Raw genomic sequence first — 13,093 nt, 5'->3', positions numbered from 1 at the left:
AGAGAGAGAGAGAGAGAGAGAGAGAGAGAGAGAGAGAGAGAGAGAGAGAGAGAGAGAGAGAGAGAGAGAGAGAGAGAGAGAGAGAGAGAGAGAGAGAGAGAGAGAGAGAGGATAGATAGATAGATAGCAGAGTGAGATAGACGCTGACAGAGCCAACTCACTCACAACATATCACTCCAAGGTGGTCTGGGGCTGGGCTGACTGGGGTACGGGTCTGTGTTGCTACTGACAACTCTCCTGGAGGCATTGTGTTTCCTTGGTGTGCATGCATGTCCATCAGTGATATAATAAAGCCAGAGGCTATAGGTTATTCCAAATTGTGTTTGGAATGTGATTATTTTTCCAGTATACATAGTAATCTTAGTAGATCTGATATGTCATCTTGGTAATTGGGCAGTATACCATGATGTAATTAGTGTCATTTCTAAAACAATCCAAATAGTTGCGGTAGCGCAGAAGATACACCCATAATTATCTGACAGAAGTTGAATCAGTGGTTCTTCCCAGCATGTCATCCAGCCAGTGTACTTTGTGGAATCAACAGAACTGTAATGTGTTATTATTAGTTATCAAGAGAAGACTTCTCGCTCTCTCCTGTGCTCTCCCAATACCAGTGAGTTCAGTTGCCTGATGCATTTTCCCCTCTTTGTGTGTGTGTGTTGCCCCAGAGTGGAGCACACCTGTCTACCTCAAGGCTAAATAGGCCACAGTGAGCAGCCTCTCATTGCTGGCTGGAGCTGCAGCTCCTCGAGTAGTAATGCATTAGAGGGCTTGTCATTTTGCTTTATTGAAGCCCTCTGACAACCCATTAGACACTCAGCAGGTTCAGAGGTGTCAACCTGCTCTGACTGACAGACAGAGGGAGGATGGAGGGAGGGATGGACAGATTATGGCACAGACGAATTGGGCTGCTCCCTAAGTCAATTACCAGCTCCTACCCTGGAGCACCTCGGCACACAAGAGCAGGACATACTTTAGTTTGATGTATCACATTTTATTCCACTTTTTGGCACAGAAAAACGGAAAACACGGTCATACGATACTTACAGTGTTATATAGCGTTAGATTTAGAACATAGGGCAGTGTAACGAGGCCTTACATTCCTGTTGATTTTTTGTTATCCTTTATAATTGCATCTCAAAAGAAGGACAACAAATAAAAAAGGAATGCAAACATATTTGCAATTGTGTGTGTGCGTGTGTGTTTTTTCAATCTATTTAAGAGTGAAAATGAGCAACTAATTAGCATATGATTTCAGGTATGACAAGAGGCTGTGTGTGTGTGTTGCACGGTCCAGACCACCAAACTGCAGACAATTTAGATGAAACTGCATTGGATGGAAATAATGGCACAAAGCAGTCTAAAGTCTCAAATCCTTGTTAAGACCCTCCATCTTTCAAACTAAACTGGATCACATCAAGAATCTCTTATTCTTTTATCCTGTCTAGATCCTCTAATCCTCCAGCCATTTTCCATCCCTTTCTCCTTTTCTCATTTCAAATGAGCAACTGTTTGGTTGTCCGGCATTGGAACGTTGAGAATTCGTCCCCTCTTCCATGAAAAGAAAAGTAACTATATTGAAGAGAAAAAAGAGAAAAGAGAGGAACAGCTTGGCAGAGCTAAGAATGCAACTGGATCTGTTTAAGTGTGATAATGAGGTGTTTTCTCTGCTCTGAGCTTGTATTGACATGGAGACTAATGATTTCCACATAGTAAAACACTGAGGGAATAATGTGGAGGGTTGGGCAAGACAACACACAGTGATTACACTTGTAGACAAGCCAAGATGCTCAACTACTACTATATCGCTTGATACAAGACAGGAAGTCAGTCAATAGCAGACTGACCCATACACTTCCAGGACCTAAATATTTAAATGCCAGTTTTAAAAATGACAAAAATATTATTTAAAAAAAATAAATACAAATCATGACCATTTCAATTACTTTCTAGACAGAAAATATGCAAGTGATGAATAGTTAACTTAGCAGTGATGTCATGATGTCAGAACCGGCAATGGTGGAAAGATGATAGTGGGGCAGTTAGAAGAAATGAGAGAAATAGAATAGTAAGAATATTTTTGATTATGTGCCTCCCTCCATTCTTAGATTTTCCAATATGAGAAATAATAATCTATGTTAACCCCTCCCCCTTCCTTAATGGGGACTGCAGTGCAGAGGGGGGCACCCCAATGGGAAGGGGGGGGGGGGCACCCCAATAAAAACAGCACTAATATGCAATTACAGCGCTGTGAAGAATGGGACTTGTCAGTAATTTGCTGGCTAAAACCAAGGAGATTGCAGGTCTGGGGTAGCTTGGAATTCTGAGCCTGTGTGGGAAAAGCAGTGGGAAGGCAGGCAGCGCCCTTTGTGAGGTAATTACTGGAACTAGCAGAGGCCAGCGCCAGTCCCTGCTAATGATAACCCCTCTACTGGGGGACTCCCCATGCTAGTCACCTTGTCATTGATACACCCTATCGGGGACACACACACGCACAGACGCATGCACACATGCACACACACTTTATGTATGCACAGCCGTATGGACAGCCGTGCACGCTCACATGCATGCTCCCACACACAATCAGTGTTGTTGACATAAATCCTGCTGTAATATTGTAAGTAGTCTAGTATGGTGGTTTAGCGCACAGAAAATGTCTCTCTTAGTTGTCTTTTACGCAGTGTATTTACGCAGTGTATTTCTGATTGTCTGGTTTACAGATGTAGGCTCTTAATTTAAGCTAGTTTGGTACAACAGGAAAATAATCCTGCAGCAACAGGACATGTGAATTATTATGTGGATTATAATTAATGGACATTTTTGTACGAGTTGATACATTTTCCATTAGGGAAAATCAAGTCTGAAATGTCAAAGTGGAAATTACAAAAAATTACAAATGTAAAATCTCAAATACACTAAAAATTTGCATTTCCTGCTTTGCAGGAACATTCTCACCAACAAAAGAGATCCTAAATCTGAACCTGTCCAGTTACTACAGATGCAAATTATCTTAATAGCAACCTTCTCTGCCATAAGATGCAGTATAGGGTCCTTGTTCAATGAATGACTGAATACATGAATGAACCCATATTGTCCCACATTGATAAGATCAACTGAGAGGAAATCCATGCACAGGGTTGGGTAGGTTACTTTATAAATGTAATCCATTACAGTTACTAGTTACCTTTCCAAAATTGTAATCAGTAACGTAACTTTTGGATTACCCAAGCTCAGTAACATAATCTGATTATTTTCCCCTTAAGAGGCATTACAAGACAAAAAGGATCCATCAAACGCATTTGGTGTGTCATCATATTGGTCTCTGACTTGTGGTCAGACAAACTTAAACTTGTGCCTTTTTTCAATGCTGAATTGAATGTCATTGAGAAAACAGAAAGGTGTCATGTTTTAATTTTTTTTTGCAAACATCCTTTCTAAATTTAAAAGTCATTCAAGAAGTAATCATCTAGTTTTTCAAAAGTATCTGTAATCTGTTTACAATATTTTTGCTGGTGACATACTTTAACTGAGTGCAGTTAGTTTGTAATCAGTTACTCCCCAACCCTGTCCATGCATATCATACCTGTTGAACTGCTTCAGGTTAGGAGGTGACTGATCATGTCTGCTCCCACCTCCACGCCCCGCATCCTACCTTGGTCTAGCTGACCTTTTGTCAACCCCTGCCAGACTGCCCCCACCCCAAGCACCCCCCCCCCACCAAGCCCCCCCCCCCCCCCCCCCCCCCCCCCACACACACACACACACACATTCACACACACATACACCAACCTTCCAGACTGCCTTTACAGTAGCACATGCACTTTCGCACACACACACACACACACACACCCACATCTCACGTCATTAGCATGCCCCCTGCTATTATCCTCCACGTTTGTAAAGTACAAAGGTGGCAAAATGCCTTTGTTCACAAACAAGCAAGCACTTCAAAAGGAAGAAGAGTGGTCTACAGGTGCCACAGCTCTCCTGATGGTGGCTCTCATATGTAGAAAGCCAGGGGATAACCCCAACCTACTCATTCAGGGCAGGTGACACACTTCTCACGTTTCCCCTCCATGGCTGTAAAATATTAAATAGGCTAGGGCAGTGATAGCCACAACTAAAGCTATAAGATATTTCACAGCAACAGAACAGAGGCATTCGTATCAGCAACTGAGTCCCCATCCTGTGAAAAGTTACCATATAAACCACAATATATGAAGACACTTCTATAATATTTCAGCCCTGGGCCTAGTCTAGATTTAATGGTGGAATGTGATTGTGTTGATTGTTTATCTTAAAGTATTGTTAACTATCAGTAATCAGGTTTGTGTGAGAAGCAACACATGTCTATGTTTAACCCAAAGGAAGTGTTTGAAATCACGTCTTTGACTTGTTGCAACTGGATATATATATTGCTTGCAAGTGATAATCTTTTGCACTTCTGTATTCTAAAGACTAATGCTCTAGGCCTCAATAATACTCACACCTCAATCCAGCATTATCAACATTGCTCAAAGCTGGTGTATGGAAGTTTAGGGAATGTGTAGCAATATTGCACTGGATCTGAAACACACATGCACATCAAAAGATTTACTTCAAAGTCCTAACCATAATGAAATGCCCACATGGTCAAGTAACTTGCTCCGCACATCCATTATTGTGCCAAATGTTTGGGATGTATGATATACAAATGGTGCTTTGAATACCACATTCTTTCCCAACTTGGAATTTGGAACTTGACCCAGTGCTATGAAATACCATCAGCAAGGGTTCAAATCTAATCTAATTAGGTAGAAGTGTTGATTTGATGAAATCTTAGGCCCCATTCCCACTATGAGACATGAAGGAGAGTCTGAGGAGCAGGGTGGCGAACGAGACTTCTACTTTTCAATTCACATTACATCCTTGCCTTACCTTTCGTTGTGGCTGGCAACAGTGACATTCTTAGTCCACAGCTGAAATTGACCTTAAATACAGTAGCCACTAGCCAGTAACCACAAACTATTGAACAATAAGCAGGTTTTAATCTAACCTTTTTATGCAAGTAAAGTACATGTGGGATAAAACATGTCATGACAGGCCTGATGGAAACAGAAAATTTTTCGGTAAACTTTCCAAATGTTGAGAAAACAAGATATGCTAGACATAAAATGAATTATGCGAGAAATGTTGGTGGAAAAGCTTTTATGAGCAAATGTTGATATAATAACCATCATATCGAAGTAAATTTGGAGTCATGCGATGACATGTTGTGTGGTGCTCCCACTATGACTCGTCAGAAAACACATGCAGTTTATTAGACTACAGATTAATAAATTATGATGAACTTCAAAGGGTGGTAAAAGTGCATGGTGATGAGCTTGATGACCCTTTCCAATAAATATTGAGGGTTTTATTCGGGTGACATGATCATCGATGCTTGGCTCACGTTTGACAAATAACAATACTCTCGCTCTTTTTTTCCATAATAATCTCATCATGTAGGCTATACGTACGCTCTAGTCAACAGCGTGCAGATAGCGCTGTTGGCTAGAGCACACACGTTAATACCAGAGTGGGCACACTCGCTATATAACCAACATTATTTTGTGAGAAAACCCTCAGTAGAGTTGAAAATGCGTTGGAAACCCATTTAACTTGTATTCTTTATTCTGTACATGGGAATTCAACCGCAAAATGTATTTTTATGTGCAGTGTGTTATCACGCACAAACTTTTATCTGCAACAAGTCAATTTAATGGAAACACATCTCAAGTGGGAAAAAGTTTTTTTAGAATATACGCATGAAAATCTGTCGCCAATTGGATGGAAACCTAGCTAATGACAGAAACTTTTCTTCTAAAACATATTACACTCTTGAATAATGCAACAATTCACAAGCATGTACAGTATGTGCAGACAATTAAAGGCTTTATTTTCCTGTCTGAAGGCTACACTCATTACATTTGGGCTTCAAGACAAAAGCACAGAGTTGCTATAACAGCAAGTCTTCATCACGTAACATTAACCTATCAAAAATGAACGATTAAAAGTACAGTAGGCCTACCTTACAACATTATAACAAACCAGGCTTCATTTTTATCAATATCATGCAAATCATTACATGTGGTAAAAGCAAATTGCGACTGAAAACGTGGGTATAAGTGAATTCACCCCAAGGAGCCATAGCCATCGATCACAAATATGACATTAGGGAATCCATACTACATTGTTTGGACATCAAAAGGTTTTAAGAAAGTGAGACAAGGCCTGGGACTGTTGAAAGTAAAGTGTGACTTTAGACGGTGGGAGTGTTTTGCACCATGTCACTTGTAGAGAACAGGCTTTGCGTCACACCACCTCTGCACACCACCACTTTATATCATGCCCCAGTCTACCTACCCCTCCAGAATACCACAGCTTTATTCTAATGCATGGGATGGGGACGGGACTCCCTCTATTGTGAATCCCTGGCTTTTTTCTCTCTCTCTCTCCGTATCCAACAACAGCAAAAACAGGAAATAAAATAAGGTGGAGCGCACTGATTGCAATTAGGGCCATTGTCTCCCATTTATATGGTTATTGGGTGGTGCCACTTGAGGGTCTAGCCATGTCGTAGTTCTCACAGTCAGGATGCCAGCTCTCATAGCTGGAGCCGCTGTATCCTCCTCTGGCAACTATCTGCTAACAAGGTACGTCTCACGTGGGTGACAATGCAGTTAGGTGGCTCTGGTTGAAGAGAAGGGAGGGAAGGGCCCATTTCCCCCTCGGTGTTGCTGCAGGGGAATTTCTGTCCATCCTCTGATCTCTCTGTTGTTTGGTTGTTTCATGTTTTGTGCTGGGTTTTCTGGTCCCTTTCAGTCAATGTGAAAAGTGGAAGAATCAAAGTGTGTGGAATGAGTGAGCTTTACTGGTCTGGACTGTAAGTAATCTACTTTCTCTAGCTGCAAACCTGCTCTCGTCTTGAGGGGGCACACACAAGTGAATGTTACGAGACACACAACAGTGCTTTCTTGAATCTTCATGAACTGCAATCATTCCTTCATTAATGTATTGCTGGACCCCCAGGCCTATGAAGAACTTGTGAATGACAGCCTGCTATAAAGTTTGAGGTAGGAGACAAATGAATCCACATGAATAAGAACAGAATGGAATAGGTATCATAGTAGCCTGGCTATATTGTAGCCATTCCTCTCAGAGGGGGGTTGTGTATCAATCGTATTCTTTTATAATGGGGTTAGATAGCACTGAGCCCTGGCCTCTGGTGGTGACATTGTTGTGGGTCTGAAAGAGTATCAGGGGTCCGGTCGGGGCTTCGGGGCTGAGCTGGAGCACTGGTGGGCTCTATTCATCAGATCACCCTCTCTAATCTATCTACCCCCAGATCAGATCAGCGCTCCCTCCTCCAAAAGCTCTCTCTCTCTCTCTCTCTCTCTCTCTCTCTCTCTCTCTCTCTCTCTCTCTTTCTCTCTCTCTCTCTCTCTCTCCCTCTCTCTCTACCTCTCTCTCTCCCTCCCTCACTCAATTCAATTCAAAGGGGCTTTATCTCTCTCTCTCTCCCCCCTCTCTCTCTGCCTCTCTCTCTCCCTCTCACTGCCTCTCTCTTTTTCTCTCTCTCCTGTGAAAAGCCAAGGATAACAACAGCATTGTCCCTCCGCTTGTGGACCTTTCCCAGATTCTAATTGTACCAACTCATCCGGATTTTAATCTCTGGCATTTTAAGCATTGAACTTTATTAATTTGTTTTGTGTTGTCTATAGTCTCCCCCATCAGCAGGAGATGACCATGGATGATACAATGACCTTCAGGCGTATGAAAGGGCATCTCAAGGGATTAGGTCCATTCAGTCTCAATGTACTTTTGTCTGCCTGTTGAGATAGTTATTGTGAAGGACCCACTGAGGCTGGCTGCATTTATCTGTCCAGCCAGTCAGTGCATCGATGCAGTGAGGCATCTTATCCATCTTATCCCCTTTACAAGTGAACAGGTAGTTTGGCAGTTCGCATGCCAATAGGCAGTGTTGTGCAAAGCCTTCAAGGGGTGGTTGGGTGGTGTGGGTAGACATGTCATCTCCATAGTTATCAGGCAATGTTCTCACTGTGACCAGGTAAGATACAGCTGAGGAGGAACAGAGACGTTGTCTACCGTTGTTAGAAACGAGAAATAAAGGTTCACCATAATCGCCACGTTTGCAACTGGTCATTTCACTAAACCCTCTCTGAATGCTTTAAAAAATAACAAGTGACCCTCTCCTATAAACAAAATAATAATTAAAACACAAAGTGGATAGCAGAGAACATGCCTACCGTTTACCCTCACTACTAGGAGAGACCAGAGCACGGCTCTCCAACCCTGTTCCTGGAGAGCTACCGTCCTGTAGGTTTTTACTCCAACCCTAATCTAGCACACCTGATTCTAATAATTAGCTGGTTGATAAGATGAATTAGGTTAGTTACAACTGGGGTTGGAAAGCTCTCCAGGAACAGGTTAGGAGAGCTCTGGACAAGAGTATTAGATATGCAGTTTTAGAAACTGTTATTCTTTCTGTAGGAGTTTAATGGCAAATTAGCCATTTTGGTAGCGCGCAGGGCTGCTTGCCAGAAGGTTGTGGGTTCGCAGACCACCGCAGGTAAGAGTAGGGGTGAAAGATCTCCTTTGCATTGCATGAACCAATTATCGTATTTGTGGGTCAGAGAAAAATACAAATCTATGTCATTTTACATGACTGGAGACCTTAGCAGAATCTTTTTTTAATACCACACAAATTACTGATATGACAGACTTAGAATGGACAGATTGGCCTATGCGTTGATCTTATCATATTTCTCCAATGCCTTCAGAAAGTATTCACACTACTTTACTTTTTCAAAATTTTGTTGTGTTACAGCCTGAATTTAAAATGTATTACATTCAGATTTGTTGTCATTGGCCTACACAACATACCCCATAATGTAAAGGTAAAATTATGTTTTTCAAAATGTTTTACAAATTAACTAAAAATGAAAAGCTGAAATGTCTTGAGGTAATAAGTATTCAACCCCTTTGTTATGGCTAGCCTAAATAAGTTCAGGAGTAAAAATATGCTTAACAAGTCACATGATAAGTTGCATGGACTCACTCTGTGTGCAATAGTAGTGTTTAACATGATTTTTGAATGACTACCTCATCTCTGGACCCCACACATACAATTATCTGTAAGGTCCCTCAGTGGAGCAGTGAATTTCAAACACAGATTCAACCACAAAGACCAGGGAGATTTTCCAGTGCCACACAAAGAAGGGCACGTATTGGTAGATGGGTAAAAAAGATACTGACATTGAATATCCATTTGAGCATGGTGAAGTTATTAATTACACTTTGGATGGTGTATCAATACACCCAGTCACAAAAAAGATACAGGCGTCCTTCCTAACTCAGTTGCCGGAGAGGAAGGAAACCGCTCAGGGATTTCACCATGAAGCCAATGGTGACTTTAAAACAGTTACAGAGTTGAATGGCTGTGATAGGAGAAAACTGAGGATGAATCAACAACATTGTAGTTACTCCACAATACTAACCTAATTGACAGAGTGAAAAGAACGATGGCTGTACAGAATAAAAAATATTCCAAAACATGCATCCTGTTTGCAACAAGGCACTAAAGTAATACTGCAAAAAATAGGCAAAGCAATTAACTTTTTGTCCTGAATACAAAGTGCTATGTTTGGGGCAAATCCAATACAACACATTACTGAGAACCACTCTCCTTATTTTCAAGCATAGTGGTGGCTGCATCATGTTATAGGTATGCTTGTAATCATTAAGGACTGGGGAGTTTTTCCAGGATAAAAAAAGAAACGGAATGGAGGCAAAATCCTAGAGGAAAACCTGCTTCAGTCTGCTTTTCACCAGACACTGGGAGATTAAATCACCTTTCAGCAGCACAATAACTTAAAACACAAGGCCAAATCTACACTGGAGTTTCTTACCAAAGAGACAGTGAAAATGGTTTCTAGCAATGCTCAACAACCAATTTGACAGAGTTTGAAGAATTCTGAAAGAAATAATGGGCAAATATTGTACAATCCAGGTGGGCAACGCTCTTATAGACTTACCCAGAAAGACTCACAGCTGTAATCATTGCCAAAGGTGATTCTAACATGTATTGACTCAGGGGTGTGAATACTTATGGAAATTAGATATGTCTGTATTTCATTTTCAATAAATTTGCAAAAAGTCAAGAGGAATGAATACTTGCTGAAGGCACTGAAAATCAATGTGTCTTGTTTGCAACGAAACTGTCGCTGTTTACAAGTAATTAAATCGGAGATGTCCTGATGAATCTCAGCATCCCACTGGGCACAGACATCAGTTCAACGTCTATTTTTGATTTGCATTTGGTTGAGTTGTCAGCTGATGTGAATTCAACGTGAAATCAACACAAAATATCACCATATCATTGGATTTCTACTAAGCTAACATATACATTTTTTAAAGATGGTCAATCCAAGGATCATTTAGCTATTTGATGATGAATTTTATGACCCCTGTAGGTATACTTTTTTTTTTATATAAAAAAATGATTTGATTAAACATTGAATTTGGCCTTACTGCTCTTAGCCCATAGAAGCACATTTTATAACACATTTATACACGGCAAAACAGATAGTCAAAACATTTATCAAAAGGAAGTATGGTTTCAGGTGTCTGAAATGCATCTGAGAGATACAGGAAAGCATCAGGAACACATTTTTGTGTAACCCGGGTCCCAAAAAATCCTATTCATTTTCATACATTTCTTACTGGCTGTTACCAGGTTACCTTGAGGCGACTCCTGTGAAGCTTGTGGGTGTCGTAGAGCAAAACAGATAAGACTTTTGTGAGAGTCTTAGCTTTATGAGAATAGTTTCTAGTCCAAACCGTTCAGTCAACTACAGACGTTTCCGTGAGAAGACAGATTTTTGGGATGTGTCCCGGTCTGACAAACACAGCTGTCGCCCTGCCACCTTTCACCGCAGATGGGGAAGGCCGACATCGGCGGATGCAGTGGATTGAGATGCAGCCCATTCAAAAAACTGGGTACATGGTGCAAATGATCAATGCTGTTCAAGATTCTGGGCAGATTGTTAAAGCAGTTGTGAAGAGCTCCACAGACCTGCGATCTTGAACATGCATGCTTTCTATGATTACATAAGAAGACATTATAGTTACAATAAACTCAAAATGTGGCAATGGATGTGTTACTCATTTTAAGGTTGAATAAATACTCTTACTTCAGTTTGTAAGATAGCCTTAACTTTAGGCTATTTACTGTATTACAAAAGTAATATTGAACTGTGTTTGGTTGACAACGCAACCAAATGTCAACACGTAGCCATTGCATGCAGTCAAATGACCAATTCGCCCTCTAGTGGCCTCATGGTTGGAATGTTATTAATATGTTTAATAATTTCATAAATAATAAACCTTTTTTATTTATTTTTCTATGCTGAAAATCCAGTGTTTCTATGTCAAACGGTTTTGTTATATTTCAGTATTCTGTGATGCATATAAAGTGTAATATTGGGATACAAACTCAAGATTGAATACATTTAAACTCTATATCTGACATGGTACAGGTGTCTTCATTTTTTTGAGCCAATAACCATGTGTGTGAGGTGTATACTTGTGTTTCAAAGTAGATTTGTTTAAGACTACCAAGTAACACTCTGTGTGACCCTAATTTAGGCCACTGCAGTAATTAAAGGAGATGTACAGTATCTATACTGCATGGATAGTTCCATCTGTGCCACCAGCTTAATCATATTCTTTAACTTGTATTTTTGGTTGAGTTAGAGATGTGAATCCAACATATAATTTGTTAACTTGGATGTCAAGTTAATAGGCTATTTACTGTATTGCAAAAGTGATATTGAATTGTGGTTGGTTGTCAACTTAACCAAATAGCAACATTTGAAGGAGACTATATTCTGCTTTGATAGTTCCATCCATAGAATTAGGAATTAGAATACTAGAGTGGAAAGAAAGGTCTTATGACAGTATCATATTATAAAACTTTTCAAGAAAACAAACATTGAGACATGTATGGTCTTTTTATATAAAGTACCAGTCAAAAGTTTTAGAACACCTACTCATTCAAGAGTTTTTCTATACTTTTACTATTTTCTACATTGTAGAATAATAGTGAAGATATCAAAACTATGAAATAACACATATGGAATCATGTAGTAAGCAAAGAAGTGTTAAACAAATCAAAATATATTTAAGATTTTAGATTCTTCAAATAGCCACCCTTTGCCTTGATGACAGCTTTTCACACTCTTGGCATTCTCTCAACCAGCTTCACCTGGAATGCTTTTCCAAAAGTCTTGAAGGAGTTCCCACATATGCTGAGCAGTTGTTGGCTGCTTGTGGAGACCAGGTCATCTGATGCAGCACTCCATCACTCTCCTTCTTGGTCAAATAGCCCTTACACAGCCTGGAGGTGTGTTGGGTCATTGTCCTGTTGAAAAACAAATGATAGTCCCACTAAGCCCAAACCAGATGGGATGGCGTATCACTGCAGAATGCTGTGGTAGCCATGCTGGTTAAGTGTGCCTTGAATTCTAAATAAATCACAGACAGTGTCACCAGCAAAGCACCCCCACACCATCACAGCTCCTCCTCCATGCTTCACGTTGGGAACCACACATGCAGAGATCATCCGTTCACCTACTCTGGGTCTCAGAAAGACATGGCGGTTGGAACCAAAAATCTCAAATTTGGACTCATCAGACCAAAGGACAGAATTCCACCGGTCTAATGTCCATTGCTTGTGTTTCTTGGCCCAATCAAGTCTCTTCTTCATATTGGTATCCTTTAGTAGTGGTGTATTTGCAGCAATTCCACCATGAAGGCCACTTATGACACTGTGTGTCAAGTCTTACCAATTTTTAAAAAGATTTTCACAAAAGTAATGCACTCGGCCTTTACTAGTATTAGCTGACCGACTGCTTTGCTTTATCTTGGCCAGGTCGCAGTTGTAAATGAGAACTTGTTCTCAACTGGCTTACCTGGTTAAATAAAGGTGAAATACAAAATAAAAAAATTAATATAGACGTTTGTAGCATTTGCAAAAACATTTTTTCAGCAT

The sequence above is a fragment of the Coregonus lavaretus genome (genome assembly GCF_964263955.1).
Source record: "Coregonus lavaretus genome assembly, contig: HAP1_SCAFFOLD_2466, whole genome shotgun sequence".
In the NCBI taxonomy this organism is placed as follows: Eukaryota; Metazoa; Chordata; class Actinopteri; order Salmoniformes; family Salmonidae; genus Coregonus; species Coregonus lavaretus.
Note: the sequence above shows the minus strand (reverse complement) of the source record.